Consider the following 19,020-nt stretch of genomic DNA (forward strand, 5'->3'; position numbering starts at 1 on the left):
GTTCTAGTAATCGTGGGGTGGAGGCTTTTGGGTTTTCTATGTAGAGTATCATGTCATCGGCGAAGAGGGAAAATTTGACTTCTTCTTTGCCAATTTGAATGCCTTTAATGTCTTTTTGTTGTCTGATTGCTGAGGCGAGGACTTCCAGTACTATGTTGAATAGCAGTGGTGAGAGTGGACATCCCTGTCTTATTCCCGATCTTAGGGGAAAGGCTCCCAGTGCTTCCCCATTGAGAATGATATTTGCTGTGGGCTTTTCGTAGATGGCTTTTAGGATGCTGAGGGATGTTCCCTCTATCCCTACACTCTGAAGAGTTTTGATCAGGAATGGATGCTGTATTTTGTCAAATGCTTTCTCTGCATCTAATGAGAGGATCGTATGGTTCTTGGTTTTTCTCTTGCTGATATGATGAATCACATTGATTGTTTTACGAGTGTTGAACCAGCCTGTGTCCCAGGGATAAATCCTACTTGGTCATGGTGAATAATTTTCTTAATGTATTGTTGGATCCTATTGGCTAATATCTTGTTGAGAAGTTTTGCATCCATGTTCATCAGGGATATTGGGCTATAATTCTCCTTTTTGGTGGGGTCTTTGTCTGGTTTTGGAATTAAGGTGATGCTGGCCTCATAGAACGAATTTGGAAGTACTCCATCTCTTTCTATCTTTCCAAACAGCTTTAGTAGAATTGGTATGAGTTCTTCTTTAAACATTTGATAAAATTCCCCTGGGAAGCCATCTGGCCCTGGACTTTTGTGTCTTGGGAGGCTTTGATGACTGCTTCAATTTCCTCCCTGGTTATTGCCCTGTTCAGGTTTTCTATTTCTTCCTGTTCCAGTTTTGGTAGTTTGTGGCTTTCCAGGAATGCGTCCATTTCTTCTAGATTGCCTAATTTATTGGCGTATAGCTGTTCATAATATGTTTTTAAAATTGTTTGTATTTCCTTGGTGTTGGTAGTGATCTCTCCTTTCTCATTCATGATTTTATTAATTTGTGTCTTCTCTCTCTTCTTTTTAATAAGGCTGGATAATGGTTTATCTATCTTATTAATTCTTTCAGAGAACCAACTCCTGGTTCTGTTGATCTGTTCCACAGTTCTTCTGGTCTCGATTTCATTGAGTTCTGCTCAAATCTTTATTAACTCTCTTCTTCTGCTGGATGTAGGATCTATTTGCTGTTTTTTCTCTAGCTCCTTTAGGTATAAGGTTAGCTTTTGCATTTGAGTTCTTTCCAGTTTTTGAATGGATGCTTGTATTGCGATGTATTTCCCCCTCAGGACTGCTTTTGCTGCATCCCAAGATTTTGAACGGTTGTATCTTCATTCTCATTAGTTTCCATGAATCTTTTAAATTCTTCCTTAATTTCCTGGTTGACCCTTCCATCTTTTAGCAGGATGGTCCTTAACCTCCACGTGTTTGAAGTCCTTCCAAACTTCTTGTAGTGATTTAGTTCTAATTTCAAGGCATTATGGTCTGAGAATATGCAGAGGATGATCCCAATCTTTTGGTATCAGTTCAGACCCGATTTGTGACCCAGTATGTGGTCTATTCTGGAGAAAGTTCCATGTGCACTTGAGAAGAATGTGTATTCAGTTGAGTTTGGATGTAAAGTTCTGTAGATATCTGTGAAATTCATCTGGTCCAGTGTATCATTTAACGCTCTCGTTTCTTTGGAGATGTTGCATTTAGAAGAATTATCGAGTGTAGAAAGCGCTAGATTGAAGTCACCAAATATAAGTGTATTATTATCTAAGTATGTCTTCACTTTAGTTATTAATTGATTGATATATTTGGCAGCTCCCACATTTGGGGCATATATATTGAGGATTGTTAAGTCCTTTTGTTGGATAGATCCTTTAAGTATGATATAGTGTCCCTTTTCATCTCTCACTACAGTCTTCAGGGTAAAATTTAGTTTATCTGATATAAGGATGGCTACCCCTGCTTTCTTTTGAGGACCATTTGAATGGTAAATGGTTCTCCAACCTTTTATTTTCAGGCTGTAGGTGTCCTTCTGTCTAAAATGAGTCTCTTGTAGACAGCAAATAGATGGGTCCTGCTTTTTTATCCAGTCTGAAACCCTGCAACTTTTGATGGGGTCATTAAGCCCATTCACATTCAGAGTTACTATTGAAAAATATGAGTTTAGTGTCATCATGATATTTATTCAGTCCCTGTTTTTGTGGATTGTTCCACTGAACTTCTTCTTAAAGGGGAATTTTAAGAGTCCCCCTTAAAATTTCTTGCAGAGCTGGTTTGGAGGTCACATATTCTTTCAGTTCCTGCCTGTCTTGGAAGCTCTTTATCTCTCCTTCCATTCTGAATGAGAGCCTTGCTGGATAAAGTATTCTTGGTTGCCAGTTTTTCTCATTTAGGACCCTGAATATATCCTGCCAGCCCTTTCTGGCCTGCCAGGTCTCTGTGGAGAGGTCTGCTGTTACCCTAATACTCCTCCCCATAAAAGTCAGGGATTTCTTTCTCTTGCTGCTTTAAGGATCTTCTCTTTATCTTTGGAATTTGCAAGCTTCACTATTAAATGTGGAGGTGTTGAACAGTTTTTATTGATTTTAGGGAGGGATCTCTCTATTTCCTGGACCTGAATGCCTGTTTCCCTTCCCAGATTAGGAAAGTTTTCAGCTATTATTTGTTCAAATACACTTTCTGGTCCTCTGTCCCTTTCAGCGCCCTCGGGAACCCCAATTAAACATAGGTTTTTCTTCCTCAGGCTGTCATTTATTTCCCTTAATCTATCCTCATGGTCTTTTAATTGTTTGTCTCTTTTTTCCTCAGTTTCCCTCTTTGCCATCAACTTGTCTTCTATGTCACTCACTCGTTCTTCCACCTCGTTAACCCTCGTAGTTAGGACTTCTAATTTGGATGGCATCTCATTCAATTGATTTTTAATTTCTGCCTGATTGGATCTAAATTCTGCAGTCATGAAGTCTCTTGAGTCCTTTATGGTTTTTTCTAGAGCCACCAGTAGCTGTATAATAGTGCTTCTGAATTGGCTTTCTGACATTGAATTGTAATCCAGATTTTGTAACTCTGTGGGAGAGAGGACTGTTTCTGATTCTTTCTTTTGAGGTGAGGTTTTCCTTCTAGTCATTTTGCTCAGTGCAGAGTGGCCAAAAACAAGTTGTATTCGGAAAAGGAGAGAAAGAAGTAAAGAAAAGAGAAAAAGAAAAAAGGAAGAAAAAGAGAAAAAAAAGAGAAGAAAAAGAGAAAGAAAAAGAAAGAAAGGGAAAAAAAGAGAAAAAAAAAGAGAAGAAAAAGAGAAAGAAAAAGAAAGAAAGGAAAAAAAAGGGTGGGGGAAGCAAACAGAAATCAAAAAGCAAAGCAAAAAAAAAACAAAAAAAAACAAAAAAAAAACACGGGGGAGTATCTTCCGATTCTGTATACTTTAAGTCCCTTGACTTCCCCTGGTCCGTCTCCTTGGTCTTCTGGGGGAGGGGCCTGCTGTGCTGATTCTCAGGTGTTAGCACCTGGGGGAGCTGCTCTGCCCCTGCCTGGTGCAGGGCTCAGTGGGGGTTGTTCACCCCGTGAGGCCCCGGGAGGAAGCCACAGTGGCGGGGGCAGCTCTGGGACCCTGGAGTCAGCTCCCGCAGTAGCTCCGGGGCTCTCCGTCTGCAGGGCCTGGAGGCTCCCGGGCGGGGCCGCTGATCTGCTCAGCTCGGGGCAGGAGCGTCCTTGCTGTCCTGGGCCCTCCCGGCCTCTGCCTATCCCCGGGGAGGCCAGATCCTGGGCTGTGTCCCGGCGCCCTGTGCTCCGGGGCCTGCGCTGTTGGATTCATGGTCCCGCCCCGCAGCCCCCTCCGCGGAGCCGCCGCCCGAGCCCCTCCGAGCTGCTCCGGGTCCCGCCGAGCGCTGCAGCCCTTAGGGAGCTCGGCGCATCTCCCGGGGCGCAGGTGCCTGTTACTGTCCCAGGGAGCCCGAGGGCATCCCCGCCCTCCTGGGTCCTGCTCTAACTCCCTGCGAGGCCCTTTCCGCCCGGGAAGGTTGGTGCAGCTCCTGCTTCTCCGGGACGGGGCTCTCCTGTCCTGGGGACACTCGCCCCGGCCTCAGCCCGGCTCCTCGCGGGGCCCCTCCCCCTTGGAGGCCTTTTGTGTCTTTATTTCTTTTTTCCCGTCTTCCTACCTTGATAGAAGCGCGAACTCTTCTCACTGTAGCGTTCCAGCTGGTCTCTCTTTAAATCTCAGGCCGAATTCGTAGATTTTCAGGATGATTGGAAGGTTATCTAGGTAATTTGGTGGGGACAGGTGACTTGGGGACCCTACTCTTCTGCCGTCTTGCCCCTCCTCCCTTAATCAATTTTTGAAACCTAAATTCTGAAAATTCATAAACCCCATCTCAAGTGAATTTAAATGCTTTCTGCTATCCTCTGTTAATTTCCATTACTACCTGACTAGCCTTACTTAATCACTTCTTTTCCTGCCAAGACAGGAGGTTCCTAATTGTCCTCACTGTTTCTATCCTGAATTTTCTTCCACAACTTCAAACACTGCTTCCATTGCTGCTATGTAATAACAAGAGAAAATACTTATGGACGGCATCTTGGCATCTTGTAAGTGTGTACTAAGTGCCAGACCTGGTTGACAAAAAACATCCTATTACGTAATCCTCAGGAAACCATGAAGGAGAGGGTAATATTACTATTCTAATTTTAACCTGTAAGAAAACAGACGTGGGGCCAACTTCACATTGCAAAAATTCCATACCTTAGCCTATGAAAATAATCATGCTCTTCCTTATCCCTAAACATATACAATCCCAGATACATACACCATTAATTCTGGGAGTATAGCACCATTTACTGCTCACTAAGTCTGCAACAATGTGTCAAACCTTTATTCTTTGGAATAAGACTTCATTGCATATATCCCATTTCTGTTTTATGTCTTTTCTGAATCCCTTTATCCTTTTTCAGTGACTAATTTCGACTTGTAAAGCAAGGCAACTCAGGTATCACATCCCCCAGATAACCTCCCTTGAATGAACATACTCCCACTTCTAAAATACTTACCACCATATAGGATATTATTGGCCTCTGTGTCTTCCTTATTGTAACATTAGGAAGACGGTTGCAAATATTAATTGAATATATCCCCAGTGCCAACCAAATATCAAGCACTCAAATCATGTTTGCTGAAGAGGAGGTTTGGTGCTGGTAACCTTTAAAAAGGTAAATATCATGTTACAAGGGAATAATCACTGAGTGGAAATGAGTAATCAGGTATAAATTGCTCTTTCCAGAGATTTTCTAGTACAAGAAAAGAGAAGCATGGGTAAATAGCACAACATAAATAACTTGAAGTGATAGTTATAAAACATTTTTTGTTCTAGAATGGGGAGAGTTCTGTATATCTATATCTGTTTCATATGTGTGTGTGTGTGTGTATGTTGTGTGCATGTATAATAATAAACTAAAGGGGGAATTTTATTGAAATCATACATGGAATAAACAACAGATATTGTTTGGTTCATATACTGAAGACAAAGAAGTAAGACTTTAGATGGGGAAATAGAGATAAATTGGAATCATAGCTTTATTTAATTTCCATATGATCTTGGAGAAAGCAAGATTATATGACCTGTTTGAAGCTTAGTTTCCTCATCCATTAATAAGAGGTACCATTCTGGGGGACCTGGGTGGCTCAGTTGGCTAAGTGGCTGACTCTTGATTTCAGCCCAGATCATGATCTCAGAGTCCTGAGATTAATCCTCACCTTAAGCTCCACACTCAGTGGGGAAGCAGCTTGAGGATTCACTATCTGCCTCTCCCTCTACCCCTGCTCATATTCTCAATCTCTCAAATAATCCCAATCTCTCAAATTCTCAATCTCTCAAATAAATAAATCTAAAAAAGGGTATCATTCTGAAGGAGGAGTTAAAATAGAAGAATGGGGGGATTCTAAGCAAATGAGGGAACAGCTAAATAGTTATCCAATCATTCTGAACACCTAAGAAATCAATCGGAGGTCTGAGAACAAAAACTTCAATTCTGTAAGTAGAAAAGTGACCTCTTTTTGGAAGGTAGGGGGTTCAGAGAGTTGTCTTGGGGGAGATATAGCTGTGGGTACAGTGGCAGGGAGGGAGCCCTACTTACAGAGGCTAATGTAAAGTGTTTTAAGTAGCAGAGCGCAAAATTGGAACTTCTAGAAGTTCATTAGCATGGTGGACGTGACTAACTTAAAGGTGCTCAGATGGCAAAACAGAGTGGAATCCCAAAAGTGACAGTATGGTCTGAGGATTGCCTGGGTTGCAAGAACAGGTGATGTCAACGTACTGCATTGTTGTCAGGCGTAAGAGCAGAGAAGCTGGCTTAAAACAGCGAATCTCAGTGCTGGCTTTCTGCTCAGTTTTGCCATGAACTGCAAACTGCTGCACAGTCCTGATACCACTTTCCTGGGACAGCAGCAAACAGCAAAAGTGTGGTGAGACCCTACCCCAAAGGAACAATGCCAGTCTGCACTGTGGGAGTCCCTAAAATTTGGAGTTTTGAAATTCAGCCACGTGCCAGAGATAAAAAAAAAAAAAAAAAAAAAAAAAAAAAAAGCTCAGATACAGGCAAAGTGAACAAAGAGTTCCAATAGAAACTGGGAACACAAGAGGGGTGATTGATGGCCCTTGCATGAGGAGTATGGGGCATGAACTTTCAGGTCCAGGCTAGCTCTGCCACCATATTCATCCTGCCCATCTGGGCTGAAAGATTTCACCACCTAGGGAGACTTGAGCCACTTACACCAAGTTCCCCCTCCCCCCACCCCCCCACTCCCCAGTGCCCTAGAGGAGCATTTTCAGTAGGGCAAGTCCATCTGAGAAATCAGCACATTAGGCCCTTCCCCCAGAAGACCAGCAGAAACATTTCACTTGCAACAAGTTTACTGATCATTGAGGGCTGCCAAGTTTTAGCTTTAGGGGAAATAGAATCTAGCTTCCTTTTTATTTTTATTCTTTGGGTTTTTTTAAATGATTATTTTTTCATTCATCATTTTTTCAATTCCTTTTTAATTTTTAACTACTTTAAAAATTTTTATTTTTATATACATTCACATATCTTTTCATTTTATTTCATTACATTTTTTTTTGAACTAGATTCTTTTAACAAGCAGATCAAAATACACCCAGGATCTAGTTTTTTGTTTTGTTGGGTTTTTTCTTTGTTTTTTGTTTTGATTTTTTTGGAGTTTTTTTCCTTTTTTCTTTTCTTTTCTTGACAAAATAATGAGATGGAGAAATTCACTGCAAAAGAAAGAACAGGAAGTAGAACTCATGGATGGGATTTAATAAGTACAGATATGAGTAAGATATCTAAACTAGAATTTAAAACAATGATTATAAGGAAATTGGGATTGAGAAAAGCAGAGAGGATAGGAGAGAATCCCTTACTGCAGAGGTTAAAAAAAAAAAAAAAAACTAAAATTGAGTCAGGCCAAGATTAAAAATGCTATAGCCAAGATGCAAACTCCAGTGGATGCCATAAAAATGAGGATGGACAAAACAGAGGAGTGAATCAGTAACATTGAAGATAAAATTATAGAAAATAGTGAAGCTGAAAAGAAGCTGGAAAGAAAGTAGACTTAGGGAATTCAGCAACTTATTAAAATGTAAAAACATTCAAATCATAGGAGTCCCAGAAGATGAAGAGAAGAAAAAAAAGGGCAAAACATATATTATTATATTATACCTGAAAGCTTCTCTAATCTAGGGAAGGACATAGACATCAAAATCTAAGAAGCACAGAGTACTCTCATTTTACTTAACAAAAGTCAACTATTGCCAAGACATATCATAGTCAAATTCACAAAATACACATACAAGAAAAGAATCCTGAAAGCAGCAATGGAAAAGAGTCCTTAGCCTACAAAGGGAGACAGATCATATTCACAGCATATTTGTCCAAAAAAACTTGATAAGCCAGAAGAGAGTGGCAAGATATATTCAATGTGCTGAATGGTAAAAATATGCAGCCAAAAATTATTTATCCAGCAAGGTTGTCATTCAGAACACAAGGAGAGATAAAGAGTTTCCCAGACAAACAAAAACTAAAGGAGTTCATGACCACTAAACCAGGCCTGAAAAAAAATTTTAGGGGTCCCTCTTAGAGTGGAAAAAAAAAACAACAAAAATTGAAAAGCAATAAAGACTATAAAGGACCATAGAACATCACCAGAAACACCAATTCTATAGGTAACACAATGGCACTGAATTATGTCTTTCAATAGTAACTCGCAATGTAAATGGACTAAATCCAATCAAAAGATACAAGGGATCAGAATGGATAAGAAAAAATATATATATATACTCCCTAGAAGAGACTCATTTTAGACCTAAAGACACCTGCAGATTGAAAGTGAAGAGATGGAGGGATGCCTGGGTGGCCCACTGGTTGAGTGTCTGCCTTTGCTCAGGTCATGATCCTGGAGTCCTGGAATGGAGTCCCGTATTGGGCTCCACATGGGGAGCCTGCTTCTCCCTCTGCCTGTGTCTCTGCCTCTCTCTCTCTCTGTGTCTCTCATGAATAAATAAATAAATAAATAAATAAATAAATAAATAAATAAATGTAAGGAGATGGAGGATCATTTGTCATGCTAAAGGATGTCAAAAGATAGCCAGAGTATTCATATCAGATAAACTGTATTTTAAACCAAAAACTGTAACAAGAGATGAAGAAGGGCATTATACCATAATTAAGGGATATAGCCATCATCTAACAATTATAAATACTTATGTATCCAACTTGGGAACACTTAAATATATAAGTCAATTAATAATAAACAAACAGAAACACATTGATAATAATGCAATAATAGTAGAGGACTTTAACACCCCACTTACAGCAATGAATGGATCATCTAATCAGAATATTAACAAGGAAACAATGACTTTGAATGACCCACTGGACCAGATGGACTTAACAGACATATTCAGAACAATTCATTCTAAGGCAGAAAAATACACATTCTTTTCAATGGTACATGGGATATTCTGGGTTACATACTGGGTCACAAAGCAGCCTTCAAGAAATACAAAAGACTAATATACCATGCATATTTTCAGAGCACAATGCTATGAAACATGAACTCAACCACAAGATAAATTTGGAAAAACCTCAGACATATGGAGGTTAAAGAATATCCTACTAGAAAATGAATGGGTTAACCAGGAATTAAGGAAGAAAAAAAATACATGGAAGCAAGTGAAAATGAAAGCTCTATAGTCAAAAAGCTCTGGGATTCAGTAATGACAGTCCTAAGAGGGAGATATATTGCAATTCAGGCCTACCTCAGGAAGCAAGAAAAGTCTCAAATATACAAGCTCACCTTACATCTAAAGGAGCTAGAAAAGGAACAGCAAATAAAACCTGCAACCATGTAACCTATAAAGATTAGAGCAGATAAATGATAAAGATGCAAACAAACAATAGAACAGAATAATGAAACTAGGAGCTGGTTGTTCAGAAGAATTAATAAAATCGATAAATCCCTAGCCAGACTTGTCAAAAAGAAAATAAAAAGGTCCCAAATAGATAAAATCACAAGAGAAAGAAAGAGCTCACAACCAACACCACAGAAACCAAAACAATTCTAAGGGAAAACTCTGAAAAATTGTATGTCAACAAACTGGATAATCTGGAAAAAAATGGACAAATTCCTAGAAATGTATAAACTACCAAAACTGAAACAGGAAGAAATAGAAAATTTGAGCATACCCATAGCCAGCAAAGAAATTGAATCAGTAATCAAAAATCTCCCATCAAACAAAATTCCAGGGCCAGATAGTTTCCCAAGGGAATCCTAGCAGAAATGTAAAGAAGAGTTAATACCTATTCTTCTCAAACTACTCCAAAAAATAGAAATGGAAAGAAACTTCCGAGCTCATTCTACAAAGCCAGAATTACCTTGATTCCCAAACCAGACAAAGATACTTCTAGTAAAAGGAAGTATAGGTCACTATTCCTGATTAACGGGGATGCAAAAATTCTCAATAAAATACTAGCAAATTGAATCCAACATTACATTAAAGGAAATACTATGATCAAGTGAGATTCATTCCTGGAGTGCAGGGTGTTTCATTGTCCACAAATCAATCAATGTGATATACCACATTAATAAAAGAAAGGATGATTCTGTCAATACATCCAGAAAAAGCATTTGATAAAAATACAGCATCCATTCTGGATAAAAACCTTCAACAAAGTAGAGACAGGGGAACATACCTCAACATAAAAGTCATATATGAAAGATCCATAGCTAATATCATCCTTAACAGGGAAAAACAGCCTTTCCCCCAGTCAGGAACAAGACAAGGACGTCCACTCTCATCATGACTATTTAACACAGTACTGGAAGTCTTAGCCTCAGCAATCAGACAACAAAAAGAAATCTGAGTCAAATATTTGTTATTTGCCGATGATAAGATATTCTACATAGAAACCCTGAGAGAGGGATCCCTGAGTGGCACAGCGGTTTGGCGCCTGCCTTTGGCCCAGGGCACGGTCCTAGACCCGGGATCGAATCCCACATCGGGCTCCCGGTGCATGGAGCCTGCTTCTCCCTCTGCCTGTGTCCCTGCCTCTCTCTCTCTCTCTCTGTGACTATCATAAATGAATAAAAATTTTAAGAAGAAAAAAAAAAAAAGAAACCCTGAGAGACTTCACCAAAAAAACTGTTAGAACTAATACATGAATTTAGCAAAGTTGCAGGATATAAAATCACTATGCAGAAGTCTGTTGCATTTCTATACATCAGTAACAAAACAGCAGGAAAAGAAATCAAGGAATTGATCCCATTTGCAATAGCAAAACAAACAAACAAACAAACAAAAAAACAAAACAAAAAACAAAAAAAGAAACAAAAAACAACAAGAAACCAAGCAATAAACTTAACTAAAAGATCTGTACTCTGAAAACTATAGAATACTTAAGAAAGAAATTGAAGAGGACACAAAGAAATGGAAAAACATTCCATACTCATGGATTGAAAGAACAAATATTGTTAAAATCTCTGTACTGCCCAAAGCAATCTAAACATTTAATGCAGTTTCTATCAAGTGGATGAAAGACCTAAATGTGAGACAAGAATCCCTCAAAATACTAGAGGAGAACACAGGCAACAACCTCTTTGACCTCAGCTGTAGCAACTTCTTGCTGTAGGCAAGGGAAGCAAAAGCAAAAATGAACTATTGGGACTTTATCAAGATAAAAACTGCTACACAATGAGGAAAACAATCAACAAAACTAAAAGGCAGCCTACAGAATGGGAGCAGATATTTTCAAATGATATATCTGATAAAGGATTAGTATTCAAAATCTATAAACATTTATCAAACTTAATACCCCCCAAATCCCAAATAGTCCAGCTAAAAAATGGGCAGAAGGAGGCATGAATAGACCCTTTTCCAAAGAAGACATGCAGATGGCCAACAGACACATGAAAAAATACTCTACATCATTCATCATCAGGGAAATACAAACCAAACCCCAATGAGTTACCACTTCATACCTGTCAGAATGGCTAAAATTAATGACAAGAAGAAACAACAGGTGTTGGCAAGCATACAGAGAAAGGGAAACCCTCTTACCCTGTTGGTAGTCACACAAACTGGTGCAGCCATTCTGGAAAATGGTATGGAGGTTCCTCAAGAAGTTAAAAATAGAGCTACCCTATGGCCCAGCAATTGCACTGCTATATATTTACCCAAAGGATATAAAAATACAGATTAGAAGGGGCACGTGCAGCCTGATGTTTATAGCAGCATTATCAACAACAGCCAACCATGGAGAGAGCCCAAATATCCGCTGACTGATGAATGGTCAAAGAAGCTGTGATATGTATATACAAGGAAATATTATTCAGCCATCAAGAGAATGCATTCTTGCCATTTGCAACAATGTGAGTAGAGCTAGATAGAGTGTATTGTGCTAAGTGAAATAAGTCAGAGAAAGGACAACACATGATTTAAATCATATGTGTAATTAAAGAAAGAAAGCAGATGAAATATGGGAATGGGGAAAGTAAAGAAAAGATAGAAGGGAAACAAACCAGAAGAGAATCTTCATGATAGAGAACAAGCTGAGGGTTGATGGAGGGATGTGGGTGGAGGACGGACAGACTAGATGGGTGACTGATATTAAGGAGGGCACTTGTGATGAGCACTGGGTGTTGTATGTAAGGGACTAATCACTGAATTCCACTCCCAAAACCAATATTGTACTGTATGTTAACTAAAATTTTTAAAAAAAGAGGTATCAATTCTTATTTAAAGAATGCTACGGCCTGTGTCCTATCTACAGAAGTTCTCCTTGACAAGACTGAAATATGTTAACAACCCATTTGCCCTCAGGTAATTCCATTAGGCAGCAAGGACTGAGAAGCAGTGCTCTGGGCAGAGGGATTGTTCAAGTGCTGACTACTGGGGGAATCATTAGAGTCAGTGGACCCCATCGGAGGGCACAGGTGAGGGAAACTCTAAAAGTAAAGGTGAAAAAAAAGTGAAGCAGGAGATAATACATAAGAATGAGCGTAAAAGAGCCAATAGCAAGATGATTTATTTGTTTCTTGTGTGGCAACTGTATTTGGAGACATAAAAAAGTTGGTATCTCGGTGGACAGGAGCATCACATTGGCTGAGTCTGGAACACAATATAAATAAAACAAAAACACGTAAAGCACATCTACCCATATTATCCATGTACACTTTGAATATGAAATGTATAATTAAAATGTCATGTTAATTTTAAATTTAATATGCTGCCCAACAAATCTGATAGGCACTGTGGATGCCACAGGAAGTTTGTTAAAATGACAGTTTCTTTCACGTATCTATTAAGAATTCATTGAGTGTATTCAGGAGCAATGTTTTCCAAGGTTGCCTAATTGTAAGTATTATCTAAGATGCTTATTAACTAATAGATTTCTGGGCCCCATCTCACCTAAATAAATATTTTTTTTTCGGAGGAATAACTAAGATATGTCCATTTTACACTAGTATTTTGAAATTTGCTAAGGACCAGCGTAGTCAGGAAACGCCAGTCAGAAGTATTGCCTAGTTTCTTCATTAATGTACAACATGATTAGCACAGCACATGGTATCACCATCAGAGAACAAAAGTTAAGCTTAAATTCAAGAAAATCAACATTATGGTTTTCTTTGAAGTGCCTAAGTAATATAGGAACACGAAAACAAGATAGTACAGAAGCACCTACAATGAAAAGCAACTGTCTTTTACCTCATTCCATGGCACCCCCCCACTCTCCTCAGACTCCGTCTCCAGAGGTAACCACCATTTGATTCTGATAATTTGATTCTAAAAGTTAATAAATCATAGGACATGTTATATTATGAGTACATCAATACTTTCATTGAATAGACAAATAACACGTAAGGAAGTAATTTCAATTGCTTCATTATTGCTCTCCAAGCGGTGATATTTTCTTCATCCAATGAGGGCCACATTGTACTTTCCTTAGAAAATCATTCATTCATTTCCATATTTGTTCACTATGAACTCTCTTCTATTGTTTCATGTCTTTGTGAATAATTGTGTAGGAAAAAAAATACATCATTAGTGGGGTATAGTGATAAACAATATGAATATTTTTATGTAGGAAAAATATAGTGAAAGTGAAAGTATGTGTTAAGTATACCAAATTTGCTATTAAAGTGTCTCATTTTACTCCCATTTCAAGAGAAAGTAAGAGTATTTCCCAATGTTAATGCCAGAGCACATTATACATAGAAATTGAGCTACTCCAAGCCCCATAAAGCCCTTATTCAGTGAATGTCACCAGCTCTAGGACTGCATCTCCCATGTTAAATAGTAAATTCATTTTCTTCTCAATCTTAATATTATTCTTCCTTGACAGTGCCTGCCCACCCTGCTTATTCATTTCTTCAGTAAGGGTATACATGAGTTAAACTGGTTAAGTCTTGCAGGTGAGCAGCTGCATATGCCAAGATGCACAGAAGAAGAGAGAACTTCCCTTCTGTCAGCAGTTGCCAAAAATTCATAGAGTATTTATCAATCTTTATGTACTAGGCATACATCTGAACTCATTTATTTTTTTCTTGAAAGAGTTTTTATTTATTCATGAGAGACTCAGAGGGAGAGGCAGAGACATAGGCAGAGGTAGAAGCAGGCTTCCTGCGGGGAGCCCAGTGTGAGACTCGATCCCAGGACCCCAGGATCATGCCCTGGGAGGAAGGCAGACGCTCAACCACTGAGCCACACAGGTGTCCCACATCTGAACTCATTTAATGTCCACACCATCCTAAGAGGTTGGTGCTATATTTACCCATCCCATTTTGCTTAGGAAATGAAGTTAGAAGGTCAAGTAACTTAATAATGTTACATGGGTGGTGAATGGTGGAGACAAGATTCAAATCCCATAGGTTTGGCTCTAGATCCTGCAATTCCAACCTCTCCAAGATGGTAGTCAATGAATGAATCAGTGAGTGAATGAGGATAGCTATTTTCAATAATTCACCACATTGTTTGATGTACATTTAAGTGTACCAACTATGCGTATATTTTGTACCACCTTGAAGATTTCACGTCTTTCCTAACACTTCAGTGAGAAATTTCTTCAGGGTCTTGGGAAATGGAGTCAACTGATGCTGATGGCAGTTAAGAGAAGAATTCCTCAAAGAGATAAGCTAAGCATTCAAGACCATAGAGTGACTCTGTTAGGTTTATTAGAAGACAGTAAAATATAAAAACAAAACAAAACAAAACATCATTAGTGGGGTATAGCGATAAACAATATGAAATATACATTTATTATTATGCTTTTAAAGGAGATAAATTTATTTATTAATTGATATTTTTACTGCCTCTCATTTTTCATATGTTAATAAGGAACTTGAGATATCATTAATTATTGCTGAACCTGATGCCATGTATACACATATATTGAACCAATGATTAATTGTAAAAGTGATCTAGTAACAAAAAATATGCATGTTCACAATGTCTTTTATTGGTCAAATTTATACATCCAATGTTAAACATTCAAGTTTTTACAGATATTTGACAAAGGATTTTTTTCCCTTTGTTCAGTGACAGGAATGCAGTAGGTATTCAACAGTCAAAAAGGTGAAGTCAAAATATTGAACAATTAAGAAAAGAAAGTGATTCCAATGGAAGACGTTTGACTTTAACTGGCATAAAGGTCACCGTATCTTCATGTCACTTTCTACATTTGAAAAGACCTTTGAAAAATAGAGTTTTTAAACAATAAAAGAGTATGTTTCTTCAACATAGCTAGATACTTTTGTGTAACCTGTCACATATTTTCATAGGTCTGATTTTACTGTTGCAATTATGCCAAAGTGTTTTTTAGAGAGATGTGTCTCCTTTTAATCTAAACATTACAGGGGTGCCTGGTGGCCCAGTCAATTAAGTGTCTGCCTTTGGCTCAGGTCATGATCCCAGGGTTCTGGTATTGAGTCCTGCATGGGGCTCCCTGCTGAGCAGGGCACTTGCTTCCCCCCTCCGCCCCCCCATGCTCTCTCTTGCTATCTCTGTCACTATCTCTTTCTCTCAAATAAATAAATAAAATTTAAAAAAAAATTACAGTGATAGATTAATCACCACTTGAGGATTAATCCACTTGAGGATTCCAATTGTGTTTAGATTTTATAATTGGCATTAAATTAAGACATTTAAAAATAGAAATCATTCATAGGAAATAATTTATAAATGAAAATATATATCATGAAATAAGACTGGATTCATTATTAGACTACTCAGAACCTGAGTTTGATTCTCTTGTCCAAAGGAGGAAACCAAATGTCTAAGTGGTAAACAATTTCACACCTTGTTAATGATGAACTTACCTGGTAAGTTGAGACTAACCCACATCCTTTCTTCATTCCTATATCCTGACATACTTTAAAAACATGAGCGTTCTGCAAAATCAGCATCATTTTGTGAGAGTAGCAGTACTGAAAGAAAAAAAAAGAACAACTTTTCACTCGCTTATGTTTTCGTTCTTTTTTTCTAAGTTTATATCCTAAGTCAGTTAGTGTCTTAGGTTAAATTCCCTGAAAAAACAAAAATTGTGAGGCACAGATTGCTTAAAGGAGGTTTACTGTGGGAGTGCTTTACGGCAGTGAGAGAAGAAGTAGAACTGTGATACAATTCTGGGGCCTGGGTGGCTCGGCTGGGTGTCTGCCTTCAGCTCAGGTCATGATCCCAGGGTCCTAGGATAGAGCCCCACATCGGGCTTCCTGCTCAGCAGAGCAGAGTCAGCCTCCCCCTCTCCAGCTACCTCTTATGCCTCATGCTCTCTCTTTCACTGCCTCTCTCAGGTAAATAAATAAAATCTTAAAAAAAAAAAAAAAAAAGAACTGTGATACAGTTAAACAGAGGACTTGTCCGAGGTTAGAATGCAAGGAACCTACCAAGGAAGGGAGACTGGAAATAGCGCCTGGGGTTTTCAGAGTAGCTAATGCAGCAAGGCCTTCCCTGCCCGCATCTGTGTCCTGAACTGGCTCACCAGGGAAGCAAGTGCAGCCTTCTTCCTCCCTCAGTACCCTGTTGCCTCAGCTGTGAGCCGAGGCGGGGCTGTCAGTGTCCGAGGGGTGAACAACCGGGAAACCTGGGCCACCAGATCATGCACCTAGTGTTGGCAATGCCCAGGCCTGGGTAGACTTTGTTTGCACCCTGGATGTTGTTGGTGCCTCGCCGCTTTTACCTTGGTTGGCCCTACAGAACTCAGTTCCTGATGGGCACCTAGAGTCACGTGGTCCCTAAGGATGCCATGGCCAGATGGGTTATTTCTAGCACATCAGGAGCTGTTTTTTTGAATGGTGTGGGGCTCTCTCCTACAGAAGGCACGGACTTGTCATTAAACACTATGGGTTTATATTGTTGCTCTTTTATTTTTTTATGGGTTTTTCCACAAATTCCGTGTGATGCCTTCCTCACCACTGATGTCCACTAGGTCATATGGCCCTGGTGGCAGGGCTGCTTACCCTATAACCTAGATCTGCTATGGAGCCCTTTCTTGCTCTGGGCCCAAATAAAATTTGTTAGCTTTTAATGTCACTTAGTAAATAGATCAGTGACCAGGTATCATGTCTCCATCTTACTGGGTAGGAAGTACAAAGTGAAACAATTTCCCTTTACTTTAGGGGTAATGTTCCAGCTACTCCAAACCATGGAGAGTCTACATAAATTACTAAGGTTGCAGGCCCCTGAACCTCTGTAAGATTCATCTTCTGTCCCCTGATGCGCATGTGTCTTACCAAGGCCCTCAACTTTCTTTCAATTTTCTTTTGCTCATCTGTTCTATTAAATGGTGGCACGTGGCACGGGTATAATGGAACAATGTGATACCATGTCCAGATTATCCTGGAGTATGTTATGACACAAAGAAAGAATTAACCCAATCTGAGTAAGGATGCAAATGTGAATATTCCATTCCATGAATGTAAACTCACTTCTCCTATGGATAAAAATAATATATTCACCAAATCATGCGACCATTGACCTGAGGCTGTGTTGATTTGCTATAGTAGAATTACCGTATCCAGTTCAGCAGTTGAAAATGAATCTACTTCCTGATTAAAAAGATAGATTCCTCTCAACCACAAGAAGCCGTCTAATTTTTATAGAGGAAAGACTTGTGAATTAAGTGGGGGTTTTATGAGGCCCATGATTGTCCTCGGTAGCTTTAAAGGTAGCACTAGGGCAGCCCAGGTGGCTCAGAGGTTTAGTGCCGCCTTCAGCCCAGGACCTGATCCTGGAGACTCGGGATCGAGTCCCACGTCGGGCTCCCTGCATGGACTTGCTTCCCTCTCTGCCTGTGTCTCTGCCTCTCTTTCTGTGTGTCTCACATGAACAAATAAATAAAATTAAAAAAAAATAGAGGTAGCACTAATCCCTATCATGTCCAACCTACTCATAGATTGTGATACTGCTTTTGATTTACTACCTTTGCCAAGAGGGGGCAGTTTCAGAGACTAGCATTTTGTCCTTGCAACAGGCCAAAGAACTAATTAATGGTGTGGTTCTGGCAGCCACATACTCTCAGGGATGTCCATTCGGATTATATATCTGAGACCCATAGACATATTCATCAGATGGGGTATGAGCTGAGTAGACAGATCTGAGTAGAGCTGAGTAGGGAGAGGAACTTGGGCTGGAGCCCCATTTATTTTACCTGGTCTCCATGAGCCCTAAATCTGAGGCCATGGTGATGTTTCAGATTCTAGGAATCATTTTCAACTTGAACCCTGTATCCAACCTTTGACAAAAATGTCTTGCATTCCCCGTTTTTCGCTGACCACTTACAGAATAAAGTGGCTTAAGTCTCCCTTGGAAGAAGGGCTATATGGGGTCCTGAGTCTTCAAAATATCTCAGCTCTGGGGACTGAGCATGGGATCATGACTTCTTATTGAGATAGCTACTCTAAATCTCTGCCTCACAAAGAAATCTTTCAATTATTTCAATGTATAAATTCTGAAATACCCTAACCGACTGCCCATCCATCTTGTACAAGGAATAATGTGGCCTAGTGTGACCACCTCTATAACGCTCTGTGGGCCTGGAACTTTCAGCTTCTACTCTGACCATGTTGCTGATTATGATTATGATTATGATATTATGATTATGTTTCTGACTCTTAAATGCATAGTTTCTCTTGTTTTATTTCCCTTTCACCTCCACTGCAATCAAGGTGTTCAATTCTGTAACAAAAACTGCTGTCAACTCTGGCCTACAGAAAACAGCTACCATTGAGGCTCTCAGTGGGATGCCACTCTCACCAGCAGATTCCTGACTGATTTAATGAGTGTGGTGTCCTCCGGGCCTCCTGTGGAGAAGAGCTGGGAGTAGTGTTTCTTGTTCTTGTGTAGCATACCTTTCCTAGGATCTCATTTGATCCCTTCCTGAATCACCTGCTGTGAAAATTCTGTAATTTTTACTTCATTTAATGTCATTCTTTATTTTTCCAAGTCTCCAGGAGCAGGTTAACACTGTTTCTAGCAGTCTTTGCCAAAATATTAAACATCCCTC

The sequence above is a fragment of the Vulpes vulpes genome, chromosome 5 (assembly GCF_048418805.1).
Source record: "Vulpes vulpes isolate BD-2025 chromosome 5, VulVul3, whole genome shotgun sequence".
Classification (NCBI taxonomy): domain Eukaryota; kingdom Metazoa; phylum Chordata; class Mammalia; order Carnivora; family Canidae; genus Vulpes; species Vulpes vulpes.